The 26371-nt window shown below is 43.8% G+C and overlaps 1 long non-coding RNA gene across 1 annotated transcript; it reads left to right on the top strand.

Moving 5' to 3' along the window:
- Nucleotides 1-3450: 3450 nt before the first annotated feature.
- LOC129519156 (uncharacterized) lies at nucleotides 3451-25728 on the top strand. The gene is made up of 3 exons (XR_008666363.1): nucleotides 3451-3779; nucleotides 23769-23848; nucleotides 24639-25728. It is a non-coding gene; the product is annotated as an uncharacterized LOC129519156 (long non-coding RNA).
- Nucleotides 25729-26371: the final 643 nt, after the last annotated feature.

Genomic DNA, 26371 nt, shown 5'->3' with positions numbered 1-26371 from the left:
AGAAAGAAAGAAAGAAGAAAGAAAGAAGAGAAAGAAAGAAAGAAAGAAAGAAAGAAAGAAAGAAAGAAAGAATCGTGTTAAGATCTATGGAGGCATAGTGTAGTTTTTATTCTGAAGGTTTTAAATAATGGAAATCTAACAGAAATATCCCATGTAATTTTATCCTAAAATAAAATTGTTTTTATTTGTCCATATGCTCTTCTAGTTCTTGTGATAGAATCTATTTATAATATCCTCAATATTTTATACTTTCATGCATGTATATTCATGCATAAGCGATTTTTTAACAAAATGACAATCAGATCCATTTTTTGTTGCTTATGGACAGAGCAGCTGAATGACCACAGTAAGTTGGGGATTTCCTTTCTGGCTTTGCCCCTGGGCCTCCAACATTTCAGTATTTCAGTTCAATCCGTGAAAAGCGGGAGCTTATGACTAGTTACCTTACAAATCCACTGAATGGAAAAATAGCTGGTGCATGACTTCAGAATGACCAACATGGAAAGATGTGGTTCTCAAATGCTGTGATACTTCTGGGACCTCAATATCTGTGCAGGTCACCAGGCAAATTCCCCTTTCTGTCCTCGTCCTTCTACTGCTTATCTTTTCTTTTTTCTGCTCACTGTTCCGAATTGTTCCTTCCTCAAAATTCTGTGTACGTGTAAGAGTGAGGATCCTACTTGCTCATCCCCATGGTGCCTGATGTGTGACCGGCAATGTGCTAATGGTCTTTCCTCCCACCTCATTTACTCCTGCTCTTTTTTTTTTAATTTTATAAATTAATTTTTATTGGTGTTCAATTTACCAACATACAGAATAACACCCAGTGCTCATCCCATCAAGTGTCCCCCTCAGTGCCCGTCACCCATTCACCCCCACCCCCCGCCCTCCTCCCCCTCCACCACCCCTAGTTCATTTCCCAGAGTTAGAAGTCTTTATGTTCTGTCTCCCTTTCTGATATTTCTCACACATTTCTTCTCCCTTCCCTTATATTCCCTTTCACTATTATTCATATTCCCCAAATGAATGAGAACATACACTGTTTGTCCTTCTCCGGTTACTGTGGCCAAGTTCAAAAAGGGTGTTGCCTGAGTTCTCCTCTAGGATTTTGATGGAATCTTGTCTCACATTTAGATCTTTCATCCATTTTGAGTTTATCTTTGTGTATGGTGCAAGAGAGTGGTCCAGTTTCATTCTTCTGCATGTGGATGTCCAATTTTCCCAGCACCATTTATTGAAGAGACTGTCTTTCTTCCAGTAGATCGTCTTTCTTGATGAGGGAGGCGCTGTTACCCAGTAGCCCCACTTTGTAGATAGGAAACTGTGCTAGTGATGAAGTATCTTGCTCCAGATCCATTTGTAAGGCATGGCACTACTGTTCCCACACAGATCTTTGCAATTACATCTTTCTTTTTTAAAAAAAGATTTTAATTATTTGTTTGAGAGAAAGAGAAGAGAGCGCACACAGCCGGGGGGCGGGGTGCAGAAGAAGAAGCAGGTTCCCCGCTGAGCAGGGAGCCTGATGTGGGGCTTGATCCCAGGACCCTGAGATCATGTATGAACTGAACCAAAGTCCGATGCTTAATCAACTGAGCTACCCAGGCACCCCTCTTTGCAATTACATCTTTCTAATTACAGATCAAACTCTTCCCTAGCACTACCTTTCAATGCAGAGCCTAGTATAGAAATGGTAGAAAAAGAAAGTGTGTTTTAGAGTCAGCTGCTTATTCTTCCATTGATGGATTGCATTCTATTTCCTTTCATTTTTGCAGTTAGAATTTACTGTTACTGCCTTCTATAAGCTGGAGACATTCATTAACAGACATAATTGTTTAGAGAATATGGTTTTATGTCATAGGAAAAAGTATTACAGAAATGTAAACTGCAAGAAAAGGAAAACAGAATGTTTCCAGGAGCCTCCGTGCCTTTTCTTCTTCTTCTTCTTTTGTAAACTATTTGATTGGCTCCATTTAGAATCTAATGTTAACTGCCTGGAGGATAAAAATAACTTCTTTTGTAGTTTTACCTCATATAGCACCAACATATTGTGACTTTTCATGGAAAGATCCATTTTTAGAAAGAATGTAAGGCACCCCAGGCACATGAGTAATAACTATTTGGCAAGATGTTGCTTATGCCAGATAATCAGTCTAGAGTCCTTCTTTGGCAGGCTTACAAATTGTTTTTTTTTACACAATTTGTACGTGTTATTTTGTGATATGTTGAAACCTCATTTAATAAAAAAAAAAAAACCCAAAGGATATATGTATAGGGCCTTGGGAATTACTTTTACTTCCTGTATAATGACTCACAACCTAAACGTACAAAGTTGGGTAGAGGAAGTATTTCTCTCTATCATTGTCTCACAAAAATATAAACTGTAAATCAGGAACAGAAACTGCAGACCTCTGCATGCTCCTCCACCCTCTGTTAGGCAGAGGTGGTGTCTGTGGATAAAACATGAAGTCAAAATGAAGGATGGGCCATGAATGGGATGATCCTGGGAAGAGAAGGGAAACATTTTCTCTCCTGTGTTTAAATTCATGACATTCACCTTTTATTTTTGGTGTGATTCTCCCCAGTTTCAGAAGTCTCATCATCTAATTCAAACACAGCCAGAACCAATTCCCTACTCTGTTTGATGTATACAAATGGCTAACCAAAACACAGGAAAATGACTAGAATGTGGAATTCCAAGCTTTGAGAGTCATGGTTTTCTAGAATTACACAGAGGAATACCAGGGAAATTACAGAGATGATTCCCGAGTCAGGTGAGTGGTCTCCTTCACCTCTGAGATGATATCATTCCGTGACTTTTTACTCTGCCAGGTCTGATGAGTTCTTCTGGGAGACATTTTTTCAGCCATCTAGAATCTCAGAGATGTTTGACCAAAATAATCTTTTGAACGAGAGCTAGTGACAGACACACTCCATTCTGGGGAAGCAGTGCTGATGGTGGTTGGGAAGAATTAGGTGACCTCTAAAGGAAAAACAAATTTAAAGATATAACCATTATTATTTCCACTGGTGAAATCACCATCATCTTGACATAAAAGGTACATTTCATCTAAAACCTATCATTTGTGAATAGAGCCATGGTTTTTCTGCTACTAGATTTGGGCAAGTCGTTCCAGGCTTGGATTTCACTGTGTGTGTGTGTTTATTGTCCAAACTGGTAGGTATAGTTTGGTTTGGATTTCATGTAGCTGTATTATTTGGAGTGATGATTTCATCGAGCATTCAATTAAGTTGAAATTTATAGGTTTAGAATGATCATAAATGTGATTTGATTTGAGTTCTGTCTTGTGAAAGTTTTAAAAACCTTTTAAACCACTCACAGAACTTGCCAAGTATGAAAGATTTGCAAAGTGTGGCCAAACAGGCTGCTGAAGTTTATCCAGGGTATCCAAGATCTCAGAACTCACATCCCGGATGGCACTGGATCTGGAAGTCTTAGAACAAGCTCAGTATAGTGACTCCACAATTAATTTCTCCTCTATGTTAATGGAAGTAAGATTTAATACGATGAGAAATTTAAATTTTCCAGATGATTTTCTCTGTCGTTGAAATGCTGTCATCTTGGCTCTAAGCAATCATTGCTATTAATTGGGAAGAGAGATGGTACATAAACGGATGCAACTGAACCTGGGACTGATTACTCTGCGTTCTTTGTTCTGACCCAATGACTGAGCCCTTCCCAAGCGGAATAATTGCAAAGCAGCAAATATCTAGAAGGAGAAGGAATCGAAGTCATAAAAATAAATTACAGAATGATGAAGGTGGGTAGCCAGCTTTTGTTTAAATAGATTCTCATAGTAAAAGGAATGATTTCTGTTTGGGGAAAATTAAAGCTGATGAAATAGGAATAAATTTGTATCTACAAACTCAAGTGTGTAAGACAGTCCAGTTTTCTAGAATAGCTTTATCGAGGTATAACTTACATACTGTACAGCTCATCCACTGCAACTGCTTAGTTTGAGGATTTTCAGTAAATTTATGTAGACTTGCTCCCACTGTTACAATTGTTACAGGTTACAATTCAGCCTTTGGGCCCTTCTGTCATCCCCCTAAATTCCTTTCTGCTTGTTTCTAGTCAGTCCAGACTCCTACCCTCAGCCCCGCCAGCAACCGCTGAACTCCTTCCTGTCCCCATAATTTTGTCTTTTCTAGGAATTTCACGTAAATAGAATCAGGCAATATGGAGGCTTCGTCTGGTGTCTTTCACTTACATGATGTTTCGAGTCTCATCTGTGTTGTTGTACCTGTTGGTAGTTGTTCTTTCCTACTGCCCAGCAGCAGCACACTAGTGTATGGATAGAGCACAGCAGGTTTCTTCATTCACTATTTGATGAACATTTAGGTGGTTTCCAGTTTGGGGTTATCATCAGTAATGTTACCAGCCCTTACCTACAAGTTTTTGTGTGGACGTACGATTTCTTTTTTTTTTTTTTTTTTTTTTTGGGTTTTATTTATTTATTTATTTTTTATTTTTTATAAATTAATTTTTATTGGTGTTCAATTTACCAACATACAGAATAACACCCAGTGCTCATCCCGTCAAGTGTCCCCCCTCAGTGCCCGTCACCCACTCACCCCCACCCCCCATCCTCCTCCCCCTCCACCACCCCTAGTTCATTTCCCAGAGTTAGAAGTCTTTATGTTCTGTCTCCCTTTCTGATATTTCTCACACATTTCTTCTCCCTTCCCTTATATTCCCTTTCACTATTATTCATATTCCCCAAATGAATGAGAACATACACTGTTTGTCCTTCTCCGGTTACTGTGGCCAAGTTCAAAAAGGGTGTTGTCTGAGTTCTCCTCTAGGATTTTGATGGAATCTTGTCTCACATTTAGATCTTTCATCCATTTTGAGTTTATCTTTGTGTATGGTGCAAGAGAGTGGTCCAGTTTCATTCTTCTGCATGTGGATGTCCAATTTTCCCAGCACCATTTATTGAAGAGACTGTCTTTCTTCCAGTGGATCGTCTTTCCTCCTTTATCGTATATTAGTTGAGCATAAAGTTCAGGGTCTACTTCTGGGTTCTCTGTTCTGTTCCATTGATCTATGTGTCTGTTTTTGTGCCAGTACCACACTGTCTTGATGAACACAGCTTTGTAGTACAACCTGAAATCTGGCATTGTGATGCCCCCAGATATGGTTTTCTTTTTTAAAATTCCCCTGGCTGTTTGGGGTCTTTTCTGATTCCACACAAATCTTAAAATAATTTGTTCTAAGTCTCTGAAGAAAGTCCATGGTATTTTGATAGGGATTGCATTATACGTGTAAATTGCCCTGGGTAACATTGACATTTTCACAATATTAATTCTGCCAATCCATGAGCATGGAATATTTTTCCATCTCTTTGTGTCTTCCTCAATTTCTTTCAGAAGTGTTCTGTAGTTTTTAGGGTATATTTTGAGAACCATTTGAATGGTAAATGGTTCTCCAACCTTTTATTTTCAGGTTGTAGGTGTCCTTCTGTCTAAAATGAGTCTCTTGTAGACAGCAAATAGATGGGTCCTGTTTTTTTATCCAGTCTGAAACTCTGCGCCTTTTGATGGGGTCATTAAGCCCATTCACGTTCAGAGTTACTTGAACTTCTTCTTAAAGGGGAGTTTTAAGAGTCCCCCTTAAAATTTCTTGCAGAGCTGGTTTGGAGGTCACATATTCTTTCAGTTCCTGCCTGTCTTGGAAGCTCTTTATCTCTCCTTCCATTTTGAATGAGAGCCTTGCTGGATAAAGTATTCTTGGTTGCATGTTCTTCTCATTTAGGACCCTGAATATATCCTGCCAGCCCTTTCTGGCCTGCCAGGTCTCTGTGGAGAGGTCTGCTGTTACCCTAATATTCCTCCCCATGAAAGTCAGGGACTTCTTGTCTCTTGCTGCTTTAAGGATCTTCTCTTTATCTTTGGAATTTGCAAGCTTCACTATTAGATGTCGAGGTGTTGAACGGTTTTTATTGATTTTAGGGGGGGATCTCTCTATTTCCTGGATCTGAATGCCTGTTTCCCTTCCCAGATTGGGAAAGTTTTCAGCTAGGATTTGTTCAAATACATATTCTGGCCCTCTGTCCCTTTCGGCGCCCTCGGGAACCCCAATTAAACGTAGGTTTTTCTTCCTCAGGCTGTCGTTTATTTGCCTTAATCTGTCTTCATGGTCCTTCAATTGTTTATCTCTTTTTTCCTCAGTTTCCCTCTTTGCCATTAACTTGTCTTCTATGTCACTCACTCGTTCTTCCACCTCGTTAACCCTCGTCGTTAGGACTTCTAGTTTGGATTGCATCTCATTCAATTGATTTTTAATTTCTGCCTGATTGGATCTAAATTCTGCAGTCATGAAGTCTCGTGAGGCCTTAATGCTTTTTTCTAGAGCCACCAGTAGCTGTAGAATAGTGCTTCTGAATTGGCTTTCTGACATTGAAGTGTAATCCAGATTTTGTAACTCTGTGGGAGAGAGGGCTGTTTCTGATTCTTTCTTTTGAGGTGAGGTTTTCCTTCTAGTCATTTTGCTCAGTGCAGAGTGGCCAAAAACAAGTTGTATTGGAACACGGGGGAGTATCACTGGTCCGTCCAGCTGGTCTTCTGGGGGAGGGGCCTGCTGCGCTGATTTTCAGGTGTTAGCACTTGGGGGAGCTGCTCTGCCCCTGCCTGCTGCCGGGCTCAGCGGGGGTTGTTTACCCCGTAGGCCCCAGGAGGAACAGCAGCAGTTGCTATGGCAACTCTGGAAGCCTGGATTTAGCCTCCGCAGGAACTACGGGGCTCGGGGCTCTCGGCTCTCCGTCCGCAGGGCCTGGAGGCTCCGGGGCGGGGCCGCTGATCTGCTCAGCTCGGGGCAGGAGCGTCCTCGCTGTCCTGGGCCCTCCCGGCCTCTGCCTGTCCCGGGGGAGGCCGGATCCTGGGCTGTGTCCCGGCGCCCTGTGCTCCGGGGCCTGCGCTGGTGGATTCGCGCTCCCGCCCCGCAGCCCCCTCCGCGGAGCCGCCGCCCGAGCCCCTCCGAGCTGCTCCGGGCCCGCCGTGCGCGCTGCAGCCCTTAGGGAGCTCGGAGCACTCTCCTGCGCTCGCAGGTGTCTGTTAGTGTCCCCGGGAGCCCGAGGGCATCCCCGCCCTCCTGGGTCCTGCTCCAACTCCCTGCGAGCCCCTTTCCGCCCGCCCGGGAAGGTTGGTGCAGCTCCTGCTCCTCCGGGACGGGGCTCTCCTGTTCTGGGGACACTCGCCCCGGCCTCAGCCCGGCTCCTCGCGGGCCCCTCCCCCTCGGAGGCCTTTTGTTCCTTTATTTCTTTTTCCCCGTCTTCCTACCTTGATAGAAGCGCGGACTCTTCTCACTGTAGCGTTCCAGGTGGTCTCTTTTTACATCTCAGGCCGAATTCGTAGATTTTCAGGATGATTTGAAGGTTATGTAGGTAATTTGGTGGGGACAGGTGATTTGGGGACCCTGGTCTTCCGCCATCTTGCCCCTCCTCTGGACGTACGATTTCATTCTCACAGATCGATACCTCAGAGTGCAATTGCTGAGTCAGGTGGGAAGGGTATGTTTAACATTTTGAGAAACTGAGAATGTGTTTCCAAAGCTGCTGTACCATTTTATTTTTTCACCAATACTATATGACTTGGTATGGTCAGTCTTTTATTTGTTTTAGGGGTTAAGTATTTTATTGAGGTATTGGCTTGCATTTCCTTAATGACTACCAATGTCAAGAATCTTTTCACGTGCAAATTAGCCATGTGGACAACTTGGGTTTTTTTGTTTTTTTGTTTTTTTTTGGTAAAATATTTATTTGAATTTTTTTGCCCATTTTTTATTTGGTCGTCATATTATTGAATTCTAAGATCTCTTTAATATGTTTCACTTACAAGACTTTCATCACATTTATGATTTGCAAGTCTTCTCTCCCAGTTTGTGATGTGTCTTTTAAATAAAAAGCTTTTTTTTTTTTAAGAATAGCTAACACACAACATTACATTAGTTCCAGGTGTACAACATAGTGATTCAACTTCTCCATATGTTATGCTGCTCTAACTACCAAGTATAACTACTATTGGTCTTTTCATTTTCTTAATGGTATCTTTTTATTTTTATTATTATTATATTTTAATGGTATCTTTTTAAACAAATATTTATTTATTTAAGTAATCTCTGCATCCAACATGGGGCTCAACCTCATGACCCCAAGATCAAGAGTCATTCCCTCTTCCAACTGAGCCAGCCAGGCACCCCTGAATGGTATCTTCTGAAAAATAAAAACTTGATGAAAATCCAATTTAACATTTCTTTTCTTTTATAGATCTTACTTTTGGAATCCTCTCTTATAAATGTTTGCCTAACCCGAGGTCACAAAGATTTTCTTCTATTTTTTTCTAGCAATTTTATAGGCTTAGAATTTATATTTTGGTCTGTGATCTAGTTAAAACTATGCATGGTGTGTACAGTGTAGGGTCAAGGTCTAAGTTCATTTTCTGGTTTGTTTTGTTTTTGCATGTAGATATCAGAATGTTCTATCTAGTACCATTTGTTGAAGAGCTATCCTTTCCCTTAATGAATTGCCTTGGTACCTTTTTAAAACTCACCCTAAATATGAAGGTTTATTTCCGTATTCTCTGCTCTGCTTTATTGATCTATATGTTGTTCCTTACCCCAGTAGCACACTGTCTTGATTACCAGAGCTTTATAGTAAGTCCTCCAATGTGATTCTTGTTCAGTTTTTTTCTTTTTCTTCATTATCCTACATCCCTCAAATTTTCACATACATTTTAGAAATAGCTTGTTAATTTCTACAACACAGACTCTTTTATCTTGTGGCTTTGTCTAACTTATTAGGTCTAATTTTTTTTGTAGATTTCAAAAATTTTCTATCTACAAGATTATGTTATCTGCACATAAAGACAATCTTGCTTCTTCCTTTTCTATATGTATGCCTTTAATTTCTTTCCATTCCCTTATTACCGTGGCTGGAACCTGCAGTACAATGTTGAATAGAAGTGGTAGGAACAGCCATCGTTGCTTTATTCCTGCTAGTTTTAGCAGGAAAGCATGTAGTCTTTACCATTAATTATGTGGTTAGCTTTAGGTCTTCCATAGATGCCCCTTTCAGGTGGCGAAAGTTTACTTCTGTTCCTAGTTTGTTGAGTTTTTAAAACAAATATTAGGTTTTGCCAAATGATTTTTCTGTATTTGTGGAAATGATCTTAGGGACTTGTCTTTTATTCTTTTGTTATGTTGCGTTACATGTATTGAGTTTTGTATATTGAGCCAATCTTGTATTCCTGGAGTGAATTCCACTTGGTGATGGTGATTTTTTTGTTTTTGTTGCTAGATTGGTTTGATTTTTTTTTTTTTTTTGTTAAGGAGTTTGCAACTGAATCTATGAGGGGTATTAAACTATAGTTTCCTTTCCATGTAACTTCTTTGCCTGGCCTTTTAATACTGGGCTACTAAAATAAAATTGAGGTATTCCCTCATCCTCTACTTTTTGAAAGAATTTGTATAGGATTGACAGTGTTTCTTCCTTAAATGTTTGATAGAAATCAACACTGAAAGCCATCAGGCCTGGGCTCTTCCTTGTGGAAAGATTTTTAATGACTAATTCCATGTTCTTGATATTGGTCTATTGATTTTCTTCTTTTTCTTGAGTCAATTTTGATAACTCATGGAGGGTTTTTGTTTTTTGTTTTGTTTTGTAACTTGTCCATTTCATATAGATTATGTTTTGTTGGAATAAATTAAATAAATTTAAATTTCTATATGGTAATACTACTTGAATTGGCTTGTTATAACTTTCCATTGACTTTAAGCATAAGGAAGTGATAGTAAGTACCAAGATATGCTGTAAATAATCTTCTGGATTACCAGAAATACTCTTCCTTACTTCCACCGTATGTTAACATTCCAATTTTCCATTGATAATCAGGGTAATTCACCTTACCGGTATAGTAACTCCTTTCTTTGCCTATTGATTCACAGTCATGAGGAGACCAAAGTGACAGGGTGGCAAAATCATTGCTGTGTTTCCTAGTGGAAGCATTTCCCCTCTTGGAGCCAAGATATCTAGAGCAGCAGAGAATTAGGCTATGGGTGAAAGAACCCAAAATTTTGCTGGTAGATCACTAAGAGTAATAGTTAGTGGTGTCATTCCCGTTTCTACCTCTTGATTCTGGGATCTGTGGATCCTGGCTATGGGAGAAACAGTACCATATATTGGACACTGTTTCAGAGCATATAGAGCTTTCTGGAGAACCTTATCTCAGCCCTGGTAGGTATTGTTACCTAGCTGGTGCTGTAACTGAGTTCTTAAAAGGCCAAGCCAGCTGTTTCAATATGGTGGACAACATGGTAAGACCAGTTAATTCAATGAACGTGGGCCCATGGCTGCACTTCATTTGCTGTGAAGTGAGTTCTTTGGTTAAAAAAAAAAAAATGTTGTGTGGCATACCACGATGATAGATAAAGTATTCTTCAAGTCCACAGGTGGTAGTTTTGGCAGAAGCATTGTGTGCAGGGACTGCAAATCCATAGCTAGAGTATCCATTTCAGTAAGAACAAAACACTGTCCCTTCTATAATGGAAGAAGTCCAATGTAATCAGTCTGTCACCAGGTAGCCTGTTGATCACTCTGGGGAATGGTCGTATATTGAGGACTCTGTGTTAGTCTCTGCTGCTGGCAGATTAGGCACTCAGCTAGGCTGACCTTGGTGAGTAGGAGTCTAAGTTGCTAAGCCCATGTATAACCTCCATTCCTGTCACCATGGATATTTTGTTCATGAACCAAATTGGCAGGGGTGGCTGCAGAAATAAGCTGATTGGCATTTACAAAAAGAATCATCCTCTCCACTTGATTATTAAAATTTTCTGCTGAGGTTACCCTCTGGTGAACATTCACATGTAACAGAAATGTTTTCATGTTTTTCACCCATTCAGTCTTTACATATACGTCTTTTTAAAATTTTTTATTTTATTTAAAATCAATTAATTAACATATAGTGTATTATTAGTTTCAGAGGTAGAGGGCAGTGATCCATCAGCTGCATATAACACCCAGTGCTCATTACATCACATGCCCTCCTTAATGCCCATCATCCAGTTGTGTCATCCCCCTCCCTTCTCCCCTCCAATGACCCTCAGTTTGTTTCCTGTGGTTAAAAGTCTCTTACGGTTTGTCTCCCTCTCTGATTTCATCTTGTTTTATTTTTCCCTCCCATCCCATATGATCCTTTGTTTTATTTCTTTTTTTTTTAAGATTTTATTTATTTATTCATGAGAGACACACAGAGAGAGAGAAAGAGAGAGGCAGAGACACAGGCAGAGGGAGAAGCAAGCTCCATGCAGGGAGCCCGAAACGGGACTCGATCCTGGGACTCCAGGATCACGCCCTGGGCTGAAGGCGGTGCTAAACTGCTGAGCCACCCGGGCTGCCCTCTGTTTTGTTTCTTAAACTCCACATATAAGTGAGATCATATGATAATTGTCTTCTTCTGATTGACTTATTTCAATTAGCATAATACCTTCTAGTTCCATGCACATTGTTGCAAATTATAAGATTTTATTTTTTGCTGGCAGAGTAATATTCCGTTGTGTATATCCACCACATCTTCCTTATCCATTCATCTGTTGATGGACGTCTGAGCTCTTTCCATAGTTTGGCTATTGTATACACATACTTCTTCCCCAAATTTCCTTGTTACCAATTTTCTAATCATGTTCCTTCCAAGTCCCTGACCACCCCACCAAACCATTGGCCATAGTCCATGAATCAGTCTACAATCACACATCTGGCCATTTCTTCTTCCATATAAAATGGACAAGCAGGTATATTGCTTGAAGTTCTGCCTGCAGGGAAGAGTTCTCTTCACCACCCAACCTTCAGGGATGTCTCAGAAAAGGGCTATAAGTGATACAGCCATCTGCTTTCATGTGATGCCCGCATATGTTGCGGAGCCATCTGTGAACCAGACCTGAGTTTTCTGTCAGGCAGCTGGTTGTAGGCAATGCCCCCTGAGGCCATAGACATAGGCAGGGAGAGAGAAAGTAACATGGAGACCAGATGTGGGGACCATGGGTAAAGGGCATTTGGGCCACTTTTTCATGTAATTTGCTTGTGCCTTTCAGGTCTACTCAGGCCTGACTGTATATGCCACTTGCATCTGATGACAGAGTGCCGCTGTGCATGCCCAACTTTATGCCTCGATGGGTGAAACAACACCCAGTTCATGATGGGCATCTCAGGTCTAATGGTAACATGGTGATTCACAGTCAAGTGTTCAGTCTCTACTAAGACCCAGTAACTGACAAGAGCTGTTGCTCAAGAGGAAAGTATTTAACTACAGAAGATGGCAGGGCTTTGCTTCTAAGGGCTTGAGCCATGATGTACCTATAGGGGCCTGACAGAGGCTCCAAACAGCATCTCTACCCACCGCTAACACTTTAAGCAGTCTTGGATCTGCTGGGCTGTATGGCCCACGTAGCATAGTAGCTTGCACGGTAGCCTAGATCTGCTGCAGAGCCTTCTCTAGTTCTGGGACCCACTCAAAGCTAGTAGCTTTTACTCAGTAAATGGGCTAGAGTAGACACCCAAATGAGAAATACATTCCTTCAAAATCGAGAGTCCCAATTTTGGTGGTAGGAGGGGCCAGATACAACCGTTTATCCTTTACCTTAGAAAGTATATTAACAGTATAAATCTTTGGCAGTATAGTGAAGTCCAGGCTTCTCTTCATTTAAGGTTCTGGGTAGGTAAACCAGCTCAAGTCCAGGAATTGAGGGGTGATGGATCTCTATTTTCATGATTCAAGTTAGACTTTAGTTCACATGGCTTTGGACTCTTATATAGATAAGTAAGAATTTAATAAACTGCCTGTCTGTGTCTTGTGTTCTAGAGACACCACAACCAACTAGTCAAGGTCTCTATATGTCCTACCATTCGGATTACTGCTGTCCAGTATGGTAACCACATCCAGCTTGTCTTTGGCAATTAAGTGTCACCACTTGGCCCCTGCTACCCCAGGATCGAATTATCCTCATTGCATCTAAGGACTGCAGTTCAGTGATAACAGTTACCATGGAGGTTACTGACCTCAGAGAAGAGTGACCACAGAGTTCTAGCAGAATGCGAGGGCACCCTCGGAAAGTAATTCATCATAGTCACAATGGAAGGTGTGTCCTCTGGACCTTCCTAGGGTGAGTGAGCAGGTCTTCCATGATAAATCTGCTGTAACATGCTAATTGCCCTAAGACTTTGGATCCCTTCTCCAGTACACCAAGACAATTCTGCTATTTCAACTTCATTTCAAGGAGACGACTCTGGCCCACGCTTCAGCCAACCAACCTAACTGTTGGAGCCCTTGCTAATCCCTCAAGCTATAGCATCAAATTCAGAATCTCTGCTTAGCAGGCCCCTACCGACCAATTTGGCCTGATCCAACTTTACATTCCTTCCGCCATTACCTCACACCTTTAGTATCCATTCCCATACGATTTCCCCAGATTTCTGTCTGCGTAAACTGGAAAAATCATGTACTTGTTTTGCAGTATAGTACGCCTCCTCATGGGTCACATTTTGTTCCTCATTTTTGGGGCCTGCTGGAACTTAGTCTAGTTATTGGCCTGGAAGCAAAGAGGGGTGATGGAGGTGGGTCCTAAGGAGGATCGAGGCCAACTCCCTCAGGGAAGGCTTCACAGCTTCCTCGGGCAGTTGCCGATGGCGGTGGGAGGGCTGTTTCTCCCAGCAAACAAGATTCTTTTGAGTCCCCGTTTTACTTAACTAGCAAAAATTTTCAACCTAGTCATTTTAAAGACTCAGGCTTGTCCCAGGGTTTTAGGGATTGGGGCACGAGGGAGGCCCCTCCAGTTCTAGGTGGCCTCTAGTTACTCCCGTTGGCCTATTCTCTCTATGTCCCACAGGGCTGAGCCTGGGCTCCAGGAATTTTTGTTGAGTCTGTAACCACTGAGCCATTCCTTTGCAGAGTCTTGTCATTTCCTTTCCACTTTTAGGAACCTCTACTTCCTGTCTTACTGCTCCTCAAGGACACTCTTCCTGCTCCTGACCTCTAGAAGAATTGAACCTTCTATCACTCTAGCATTGCTATTAGCTTTCTGTTTTGCTAAAATCCCTTCTCAAGAAATTACAAGGCTCAGCTTCCTGACTGAAATAAGGGGAAGGAAAATACAGGGAGCATGTGCATAGTGTAGAAGTTTAGGATATTACCCTGTGGTGGGGATGAGATACCAAAGTGGTGGAATATAGAGGGAGATAACCTCCTTACACTTTTTGAGAACTTCCTTTCTCTAAATCCATGAGGAGATTGTCCCCAGAACGAGCACTATTCCTCCTTTCATGTCCTCCACTTCCCGCCTGGGGGGCAAAGGTTTGTGTTTGGGAAGTTTGTTAGTGTTCCAGTCTGAGTGACTGGCTTCTGGTGATAAATCTTGTGTGTGGATTGTGTGGACAGCCAGCATCCAAAGTAAACAGTGATTGCTGCGGGGAAGGCCACACGAGCAGCCTGCTGGCTGCACTTCAGCTCCTTGGCTGTCTCCTCACAGTTGCCACTGACTATGGCTTCCCCTAGGCTCTGCTGGAAGGGTGGCTCAGGCCTCTGGGGGTGGCCCCTCGTCTCCCTCAGCTGCAACCTTAGTAACTCTGGAATTGGGCCTCCTGTCCCCTCACTTGGTAGGTGACAGCGGAGAGGGCCAGGTCTCCTCACACTCCTCACTCTCCTTCCTATAGACTCCATCCCATCAGCTCAGCCCCCTAGCTGTGCTCTCTGGACAGTGGGAGGCAATTCTCTGCAGTGTGCTAGAAAAGAGGAAGGCCGAGGCTGTTTTGACATTGCCTCTGCCTGGAGCTCCTTCCCTTATTCTTTCCTTTCCTCCTGGGAGATTCCCACTTACCTATTAAGGCTCAGTAAAAATACCCTCTCTCGCCATGTCTCTCCCCCTACCCTTTGCCCCCACAGCTTTTTGTTTCTGCCTCTGTCATAGTACTTATCATATTGTAGCATAGTGAGTTATTTACCTGCCTGGGTGCACGAACCTTTAAAAAAATTTTTTTTAACTCCTTATCCTTAGAGTAGAAGGTGATGCTTGACACACATTGGTGGTGATGATAATGACAGCAGCTATTATTCATTATATACTTAGCAGTTGCAAAGTACAGTGCCAAGAGCTCCACACACCAGGTATCATCCCCATCACAGTTCAAGGGTAGCTGTTGGTGTTATCCTAATTTTTGGTGAATTTTGTTTTGATTTTTGTTTTTGTTTTCATTTTACTTAGGGAGAATGTAAGTGGAGGGGAGGGGCCATGGGAAAAAGAGAGAGAATCTTAGAATCTTAAGCAGGTTCCATGCTCAGTGAGGAGCCCCAAGTGGTGCTCGATCTCACGACTCTAAGATCATGACCTGAGCTGAAATCAAGAGTCAGATGCTTAACTGATTGAGCCACCCAGGCATGCCAATTTTTGATAAATTTTTAGGAATTCCTAAGGTGGAGATGGAGAAGAGAATTTCAGTTTAAAACAACAGCAGGATCACAGCTGGGAAAACATGGCCTGTTGGGTGCAGGATGGGTGGTCCTGGGAGGGGATACAAAGGAGAAAAATAGGGCTGGAAAGGTGAGTTGGTGCCATATTGTTAGAGGCTCTTGGATTCCCTAAGGCGCTGCATTTTTTTGGTAGACAGTAGGGAGCCATCGAAGAAGGGCCAATGTGACCTGGACTAGAGAGTAGAAACCAGGAACAAGGGGCACCTGGGTGGCACAGTCATTTGAGCATCTGACTTTGGCTCAGGTCATGATCTCACGGTCCTGGGATCAAGTCGCACGTGGGGTTTCACATTCAGCAGGAAGTCTGCTTGTCCCTCTGCCCCTCCCCTGCCGCCTCCCTAACCCTTTCTACCTCACCACTTCCTTCCTGTCCCTGCTTATGCTCTCTTTCTCTCTCTAATAAATAAATAAAATCTTAAAACAAACAAACAAACAAATAATAGAAGCCAGGAACAAACTGCAGCAGTGAACTAGGTGAGGCATGAGCATCATCACACATCTTGGGAGGCTGGTGGAGGGTGAGGCACCTCCAGGATGGGGCCTGGAGTCCAGAACCAAGCAGCATGGAGCAAGGTCACCCAGTGCTCACAATCAGGGGAGGACCCAATGCAGAGTCATAGGTGTCATCATCAATGTCCGCACCAAGTTTGGTAGGCACACAAAGAAAGGAGGGTGCATGGCCCCTGGGGCTGGGGGCATCAAGAAAACTTTTAGGGGAGATGATGCTTGAGCTGGGACACCTGGCCAAGAAGGTACAGAGAGGCAGAGGCAGGACGTAGGGAGGCACCAGTGAGGAGGCAGCGCCAAGGCACCACCAGCACCACCAGTTCATGGGACCCGCTAGGTTTTGTTTGTCATTTGTTTTGCATAAGCAATGCTTGCTTTTTGTAGAAAATGTATCAAATACAGAAAACAAAAAAAATAAGTTTATAATCCTACTGCCTAGAGGTAATTTTTTTTTAAAGATTTTATTTATTTACTCTTGAGAGGCACAGAGAGAGAGAGAGAGGCAGAGACACACAGGCAGAGGGAGAAGCAGGCTCCACGTAGGGAGCCCAAAGTGGGACTCGATCCTGGGACTCTGGAATCATGCCCTGGGCCAAAGGCAGATGCTCAATCACTGAGCCACCCAGGCGTCCCGAGAGGTAATTTTTTTTTTTAATTTGGTGAATATTCTTTCATTTTTTTATGTGAGAGTGTGTTTATGTTTGAATAAAATAAATGTGCACATATATACATATGTATATATACACACACATATACACGTCAATGAGTGGGAAAGTGTTAAGTATGTGCTGAAGCCTCTCCACCTTATATCTATACTGAATATCCTGCATCACCTGCTTTAGGGATAAAATAAGTTTACATTTCTCAAAAGTTCAAACAACACTGACTTAGAATGCCCACCAGCCTAGCCTGACAGGAAATCTTGTCCTCCTCTAGGGTTCCGGAGTAATTTCTAGGATTATTCAAGAAATCCCTACTGTTCCTCAATCTATCCTAGTAGTACTGCTCCCTGCTGCCTTCCTTATGCTGAGATTTAAGTAGGAGAGGGAAATACGGAGGGACACTTCATTCCAACTGGAATGAGAACACCTCCTGGGCCAGGAACCATGTCTTTCTTGTCCGCTGCTGTAACACCTGCCATATAACACATCTTCAACGAATGTGAATTCAGTGAATGAATTCAGACTTCTCCTTGCTCATGCAATAAGCATTTATTGAACATTTTTGATGTGTTGAGTTCTGTGCTGGGGGTTGGAAGTGCACATGTGGGTAACACAAAACTTTCCTCTGTGATGGATATAACTTAAAGATGAGCAGCTTTAAAAAAAACAAACTAGGCTTTCACGGGAGGTAGTGAGCTTTTCAGTGTAGGAGGTATTCAAGCAGAGCACTGACCAAGGTTATAGGAGGAATTCCTGCCTGGGGAGGGATGCTGGACTGAATAACCCCTTCCAAATGTAAAACTCTATGATTGAGTAAGTTTTAAGTAATCTCTTCTAACTTATGAGTCATAACAACCAAATAAATCACAGACGGATTCCAAAGATTATATATTTACAAATGAAAAGGAAATGTTCTCATGGGACTCCGATGTTTGTTGATAATAAATGAGAGTTCTTGAGAAGTCTCAAAGATGTTGCTCTTGATAAGAAACATTTTTTTAAATAATGAAATTAACAGAAGTATTAACTTTCAGAATCTGTGTAAATAGTTGTTCTTTAATTCAATCTGTTTACCATATACAAAGCCCGTGTTTACAAACCAAAGTAGCCCAGAACTCCCGGTGAAAGGCGCAGCATGGGGAATAGTGGGTGCTACTGGAGTAGCCTTGTAAGGTGGCAGATGGAAGCTACACCTGTGGTGAGCAGGGGGAAAAAAGGAGTACCAGGGCTCTGTGCACGCCTTCCTTTGGATTCTCAAATGCAGCTGCAGGTGCGAAAGGGCCCCATGAGCCTCCCCGCAGGGGCACCGCCACCACCCCCATGAGGAGAGAGGGGTGAACCTTGCAGGCCTCCTGCTCTGAGACTCCCTGCAGCTTCTCCTCCCGAGGAAATCCTCCCAGCCTCTTGCACTGGGCCCACAGGGCACTGGCTGCATCTCCTCGTTCTGCCCCGGGGGTTGGGGGCAGCGGGGCAGAGGCCCAATCCCCGGTGGCCCAGGTGGGAGGGAGGCAATGTGGGCCAAAGGCAGACTCTGCTTCATGGCCCCAGGCCTTCCCAGAGCAGCAGCCCCACTCCAGCTCACCCTGGCGCCTCGCACTGAGCCTCCAGGCTCTGCTTTCCAGCAAGAAGTCATTCTAGGCCACATTTTAATCACCTGGGCCCAGGGGCTGGGCAGCTGCTCCCTGCCTCCCTGCATCACCTGGCGGTGAGGCCTCAAGCCCAGCCTGCAGGTGGAGGGGCCTGCAGACAGGGCCCCAAGGGGGCGGAAGGGCTGCCTCTCCCTCACACCTGGAGGACCCGGTTTCTATCTCATTCTCTTTGGGGTCTCACGCTGTCTCCTTGTGAGCCAGACTGTGGTGGAGGAGTCACTCACGCAAACACGAGGCCAAAGGCTCCCAGGCTGGTCTCAGGCCTCGGAGAAGGAATGGGGAGCGGAGGAAAAGCAACCTTCCCCGGTGGGTTCCTGAGGAGATCATGCATCTCAGTCCCATGGTTTTGCCTCTCCCAGGGCTATAGTCTTTTAAACAAAATATGGCAAAAAACACTTTATATATAAAAATTTAGAGTTGGGCTGGTTGAAGAAATGAGATCTGTGTATTACATATAGATCTGAACTCGAGGACATAATGGCTTATTTCTATAAAAGTTTTTAGTCCACACTAATTTTACCCAGTATTTTTGAAAGACAAAGTGTTCCAGCATCGATCTTCCCCGTCCAGATGTGCAACAAGTGGAGAAGTTGCTCTTATCTCTGCTCTGACAGATGAGGAGATGGGGGCTGCAGAAAACCCTAAGGACCTCCCAAGGGGAGAACTTTGAGTGACTCCCCTGGGTGCGTCCTTGAGGGTCGTGCTCAAATGAGCCCTGTCTGAGCGTCACAGAGTCCCTGACACACACTAAGTGCTTAATAAACAAATGCCAGACAATCAGCACCTGCTCCCCCCCCCCATAGAATCCCTCTTGGCATCCCGTACGTTTCCTTCATGATATGAATTGCAGCATCCAATTATATGTTTATTTGTTTGACCTCAGTGCCCCTGCACCCACGCAGTGATGACGGAGACCATGGCTGTTGTATTCACCACCCTGGGTGCTTAGCAAGGCGCCTGGCACCGGAGAGGTCCTTGCCACATAAATGGTGAATTAATGAATGGACAGCTGGCTTTGTTGTAGCAATTCTGCACAGTCATGGCTCTTGGCCATGAGACTTTTCTGCCTCAGTTGCTAATCATTACATGGATATAACAATGTCTACTTTCTCAAGAATGGGCTACCTCTCTCTGAGTTGGAAAGTGCCATTGCTTGGTCAATGCCGTCGTCCCAGGAGAGATTCCAGGCTGCTATGTACTTGGCTGCCAGGGCAAACTTGTTCTCCTTCCCCATCCATGAATTAATTGGAAGGAAGGTGTTACCATGGACAAGACCCAAACAAATTATAAATTTATACCCCAAACAAAAGTACTACCATGTTATGAAGGAAAATGAGATAAAACATCTCAAGGAACTCCTGGAGTGGAAGCCCTTTGAAGGCCATCATTTGGTCACTACTCATCCATCTAAGGTCTTTGGTTGAGCTCTTTCTTTGCCACACACTGAGCTGGGCAGGTGGGGCCCACACAGAAGCTGCTCTGAATGAAGACATTGGCACACACTGGTAACGAGGACATGCTGTAGGTGTGCTGTGGGAGGCAGGCCAGGCACTCGGAGAGCGGCCCTTGGATTTCCAGAGAGTCTTGGAGACAAGAGCAAATTAGGTGGTAAAAGGTGTTCCAGGTGGGGAGGACAGGATGTTGAAAGGCATGAAGGTGTGGGAATTCCTGGCAAGTCTGGAACCCATCCTTGCATGTTTTCTCAGGGTTCATGTATGGCTTACTGGTTATTGTTTGTTCCTACTCATGGTAGCAGTGTTTGGTGGTGTTTGTTTTGGGCGATAATGGGTTTTCTCCCCTTGTAGTGTCTATGGGAATGGTTTCCATGTATGTTTCTGAAAAAACCACACTCCTGGGCCACTGAAACCAATGGGGAGATGAGATATCTTGTTTCCAGCCTTTTCCTATAACAGAGATCCCAAGAGACTGCTGTATTTCCATATTTATGATTCATTTCAAGGTCTTTCCAGGTTTGGGAAATGGGAGACCTCTTGCCTAAGCTCTTCCAACAGAGGTGGGAACTGATGTGAAGGGCCTCGGGCCTGGGAGAGGTGGGTGGGCCAGATGGGCAATTTGGCTGGCCTCCCGGATGTCAGAAGCCTCTGTGGAAACAGGGGGCTGGAACAGTGGACGTACACTTGCCCCCCAGCTGGCTTGTGGAGGAGCCAGGCCTTAGCCAGTCGGGGCTGGCTTATCTTTAGGGTGGACCGCTGGGCAGCGGGCCCAAGAGAGGCACACCCTCAGTTCAGCCTGTTCCTCAGCACAGCAAGCGCCTTGTTTTCCCTCAAAGCTGTCTGTTTATATTGACACTGATTCTCCTTGTGAAGTGACATGGCGGGGTGGGGTGGGGGTGGGAGTGCAAGGTTTTATCCACTGAAAGGCCTGGCTTTCTGTGAGATCTGTGAGATCCTTTTGTTCCCATGTAGAAACTAAAGCTTCCTTTCTGACCCAGGTGTGCTCAGCATTTTGTAACACCTTTGTCATCATAAAGTGATCAGCGGCCCATGTTCTTATTAAGGCTCCTGGGAAGTTCTGCATTCCAGAGCAGTGTTTCCTCACCAGCAGCTCAGGTTTCCGTCCTGACAAACTCAGAGGACTCATAATATTCTCATTCCTAGATCCTTCCAATCAGCTGAGGCAAACGGACAGGTCAAGGATGTGAAACACTTAAACCTAATTGGGAAAAGCAGGCATTTGTCCTCCCTACTCAAGCCATGACCCCTTTGCTCTCGCCTGGCCTTCTCTGGATGTGGGATGTTGTGCTGCTCTGTTATGCATCTCACATCTCTCCATGTCCCCCTTTCTCCTCCAGAACTGGAACCTCAGACCCAAAGTACCTTCTGGACGATTTAGCCCACCCCCTGCATTGCACACTTGAGCACACGTGCCCAGACACGTTGATGGCTGTGCCTGAGACCATGCAGTTAGTAAGCGGAGGGGCCGGGTCGAGGACCCGAGCTTGTCTGCCTGCCTGCTCAGTTCTCTATCTACCACCTACACCCCCTCCATCCTCATATCCAACCCTGGGTGTTTTATGAAATTCCCTCCCCCCAACTCTTCATGGCTTTGTAACCAGAGCTTGATGTTCTTTATGTAGATGATATTTAAGAAAAGTGTTGCATAATTTTTGATTTGCTTGGGGTTGCAATACCAGCTTGCGGGAAATCTATTAGAAATGTGTGGGGAAACTGCAAAGCAGCCTCTATGACTTCGGCATTTGGTTTTCAAAAAATGGAGCAGTGACGTCATTTGCTCTTGAACAGAAAGAACAAAGCAAGCTTGTTTTTGGGGTCGAGCAGGGCACTTCACACAGAGGCTGGAATTCTCTTATTGACCATTGTGCTGAACCTGTAAATTATCAAGTCTCTGGATCTTTTGGGCCTAAATGGAAAAAAGCAGTTTCTTCAACATGGGGAAGAAAGTATAGGCTTTGCAGTTTCACAGAAGTAAACCCCAAGTAATATCCTCTGGAAGGCTAACTCCCACTGTGGCCTGCTGTCTACGTGCCAGATATGGTGCCCTGATATGTCGTACAGATGGTAGCTCATCGTCAGCCCAAGGTGGTAGTAGCATTTATATTATTCCTAATTTTATGAATGAGAAAAGTCATTTATCCAAAGTCACACAGATAGAATGAGGAAGAGCCTGGAGTCATGTTGGCTGACTGTAAGCCTTCCAATCCAGAAATGTCTGAAGACACAGCAGGAGGTCTCCTGGGGATGAAGGGCATTGAGCTGCTGTCTCCTAACCAGAGTCTGGGCTGAACAAGAACACTTGTTCATGTTTCTTTTCCTCTGTCCCCATCTCTGTATTCTATCCCCATGGGAGAATTAAAAATAAGAGGAAGCCCAGCCACCTCCACCTGCCCTCTCAGCATTTGACACCAGTGGCCAGAGCGATGAGGATGGCCCAGACTCTGGTGTGACGGCCTGGCACATGGTTTCAAGTTCCTGGCACTAGGGTTTGGACCACAGCTGTGCTTGGTCCAGGGAGGACAGCCGGTTGCTATTTACCAACCTCTAGTCCCTGAACTCAGTCTAGTGGCCTTTGAGAAGTCACTCTCTGTGGGAATAAAAGTTATGGAGAAGGAATTTTGTTATCCTCTACACACGTCTAGGACAGGTTTATGATTGCCAAATAAAACAAGTACAATTTTCTCCTCCCAGTAAACTTAAACACACATATTCCAGAAACATTTTGTTGTGTCTTTGGATGATTGCTTTTCTCTGTTTGGCACCTTGTTCTTCATCAGGAAGACTCTGGGGCCTCAGGGGAAAGTGGAGAGTCAAAGTCTCTCTGGCCATAAAATGGTGTCACCCTGCTGATGGAGGAGCCCGTAATGGCTTTGAGAGAGCTCCAGGCTGACTGCTAGGATGTACTATCTGTGACATGAAGAAGGGGTTGGCAGGTCTTGGCCAGGGACAAGGACAGTGTTGGAACATACTAAGCAAGAGAGAGATTTTTAAGTAACTGGAGAGGTTATGGGTCTCAGCCAGGATGTGGGGAATTCAGCTAGGGTGAGGGACAGCACTGACCCTTTGAATAGAGGCAGTATCAGCAGTCACTGTGTCCCCACATCTCGAGTGACACTAGGAACCTTACGGGTGGATCTGAAAAAAGCCATGAAGAGCATACCCAGCCTGAGCAGAAACACTATGTTAGCTTCATTTTTAGGTAGGCTCGTCTCAAGTGGTGGCAAAGAAGGGCAGCTGGAGTGCCAGGTTCATATGCCACCAGCTTTGTTACCATCACGGGAAGACGTTTCCTTTTTCCCAAGAAGACCATGAAAGTTCCAAAGCTGTTGCTCATTAGCCCAGCATGGCCATGTGGTAGGACTGTGACCTTGATTGGCCAGGCCTGGGGGAGGTAACTACTTTCAAGGCCTTGGACTGAGACTGGGGGAGAAGTGATTCCTCAAGGAAACCTGATTCCTGTCATCTCAGAGGAGCGTGTGAGCGCTGAGCAGCTAAAACCTCACATTTCCACACTTCCTGACTTGGAAATATGTGATTGGGTATAAGTCAAAGCCAGAACCTAAAATAAAGAATCAGTCACCTAAGGTCTTCACGTAATTGCCAATGTTCCTAGAAAGTGGGGTTTCCCCCAGCCTATTCTGAACATTTCCTAAGATAAAGTATGCTCAAGCACTGGGCTCTGGAAAAGTAACCACATGATTAACAAACGTATGGCCTGGAAGCTGGGGGAAGGGCAGGCAGGAGGCTGAGAGAGAAGGCTCACATCCTTTCGTCCTTTCGGCCACAGGCAGTATTAGCATAAGGGAGGAAATGTAGCAAGAACTAAAATCATGAAGTGGTTTTTTTTTTTTTTTTTTTACAAAATAATAAAAAAAAAGATACAGCATCTGCATTAATATATAGCCTCATGAAAACCCAAGTAATTTCTGTTATTCTGATATTTTTAGGAGACACCGACTTTGTAAATTCCTTATCATTTTCTAAGTTATGAGGTCATCTAACCAGGCAACAGACTCTTCCCCATCAGGTAAATCTCCTCTCATCCTTCAGTGCCACCTCTCAAAGGATCTTTCCAGCTTCATGTGGAGAGAGATCCTTTTTCCTCTCTTCCTCGTCAGCATTTCTGCTTTGGGTCCTATCTCTGTGGTAGCACTTGTCGCGAGGCACAGTGAGTTTTTGCTTGGCACATAGGCGGAGAATGGTAAATATTAGCAAGTAGCATTTTGTTTATTCTCATTTAAATAATAGTAATTATTATTATTATGTCTTTTATTCAGTGGTGAACTCCTTGAGGGTCGCGAATGTTCTGAGGCCATAGTAGGTACCCTATATATGTGGGTAGGGTGGGAAGGAGAAACAGAAGAGAAGGGATAGGAGCATAAAGGAAGAGAAGAAATGGAGGGAAAAGTAGGGAAGAGGGAAATATGGGAACAGCTAAGCAGGTGGTACTGCTGGGTTTGTCTAGAAGTAACAGCCATGTAGCCAGAACTGGCCAATCTAACTAGGAAGGATCTTAATGTTTTGGAGATGAGGAAATGGAAGGAGCAAAAAGTGTGGAGGAGCAGGTCTAAACCATTGTGTTGGCAGAAGTAGGGCTGGAGTCCAGGCTCCGCGAGGTCTCCTCCTCACATTCGCCGCTGTCCCTTGGGTTATCCTCTCCATTCTCCTTAGTCAGTGTCAGGGCAACCACATGGCTTGATAAAGCTTAGCTAACCTCTGCCACTAGGAGAATAGGTCATTTCCCGTCCATCCTCAGATGGAGACTGAGGAGAACATAGGTATGCGGTAGGAATTTAATGGTATCTGTATCATTTCAGTGGTTCTCCTGTGAAAACCAGAAGACAACCATTAAGGAGTAACACAGTCCTTAATCCAGTAGGCACCAAGGGACCAAACCCTACTGCAACCATGAAGAATCTTGACTCTAGGTGCAAGCGATGAGGCAGTGAAAGAGGTACCGTGTACATCTCTCTTGAACACAGGTTTGAACTCACCTGCCTACGAGGATTACTGCCTTCCTTGGGAAATGGGCATGCATTTGGATGATCAAAGAACCAAAACAGAGCACCTGCAGCCCATCCTGAATGGAGCATCAGAAAAGAAGTCTATCCCTGTGTGAGTGGATTTGGTTCCTCAGAAACTAATGAAATTAATCGGAAGACTTGAAGGGCATGTGTGAAAGGAGATGTAGGAATGAGCTTGAGACAAGAGAGCCACTCTGAGGATTGTAATGTCTGTAATATACTTAAAATATTTCATCATAGGTGGTGTGTTCTCATGTATGCATTTCAGAATTATGTGATAGCCTAGATACTGTTGTTTGTCCTAATTGAGAATTTACATCCTAGGGTGGAAACCTGTGCTCCAGAAACAGCTACTGCAAAGGCTTCCATGATCTTTATCTCTGATCAACAGCAGAGGCTTTACCAGTTGTCATAATTAATGTTAGAAATAAGTTTCTGTTAAAAAAAAAAGAAAGAAAAAAAGAGATAGGTTTCTGTTGATGCAGTTGGTGGCTTTTCAATTAGCATGCATAATGGATGCTACCAATGCAGTTTCATTAGTAAGATTACTAGTGGTAAAGATGTGTAGACTTTAGAGTAGCTCCCTGCCTTTGCTTGAGAATAATATAAAAAAAACTAAGCAGTCCTGTAGTTCTTAGTGATGCAATCCTACACCCAGAATTGAATTCCAAAGATTCTAGTTGCTGGAGGTTTATAAGATTGATTGAAATCTGTTCCTAGAATATCGTCATGCTTTTCTGAAATGATGATGCGATGTCAGAAGCTGTAGCAGCCATGCCTTAACTATGAAGGATAAAAGCTAATATGTTGAGTGTATTAATTATCCAATACTGCTTCATGAAAGGGAGGTATAGACAAAATGACCTCCAAAGGCCAAAGGGGCTATAAGACTAAAGAATAAGGCTGACAAGTACAGCCTGGCAAGAAATGGTTTATTAAAGGGACTTACAGGTCTTGGCTGGTGGCAAGAGAAGATTTTTGCAACCTCACCTCCTATAAAATCTGTTTTGACCTGTTTTCATTGCCCTAAAGGCTGGGAGACCACACAGAAGGAGAATGTTTGAAATGATAGTCCTATCTCCAGCACAGATCAAGGATGTTATGCTCCAAGAGTGTACTTAAGGGTGTGGTTAAACAAAAAGGAAGGATGGTATGACTGGGGGTAGGGGTAGGGTGTGTGTGCTTAAAAAGGCTTCAGGTCATTGAGGGGTTATCATGGCAGATTTGTCCAAGATGGCATCAATCTGGTTCACATAAATACTCCCTAATAAATTACCCCAAAACTTAGTGGCTTAAAATAACAAAAGTCTTCCATGGTTTCTGTCATCTTGGAATTTGGGAAAGGTTCTGGATTAGGAGTTTCTCATGAGGTAATAAGAACATGTTGGCTGGAGGTATAGTTATTTGAAGGTTTGACTACAGCTGGAGGACCACTTCCAAGATGGCTCACTCACATGGCTGGCAAATTGGTACTACCTGCTAGAGGGAGGGCTCAATTTCTCTCCATGTCAGCTGCTCCATGTGGC

The sequence above is a fragment of the Nyctereutes procyonoides genome, unplaced genomic scaffold, assembly GCF_905146905.1.
Source record: "Nyctereutes procyonoides isolate TBG_1078 unplaced genomic scaffold, NYPRO_anot_genome, whole genome shotgun sequence".
In the NCBI taxonomy this organism is placed as follows: Eukaryota; Metazoa; Chordata; class Mammalia; order Carnivora; family Canidae; genus Nyctereutes; species Nyctereutes procyonoides.
Note: the sequence above shows the minus strand (reverse complement) of the source record. Positions and strands in the feature narration are given on the sequence as shown.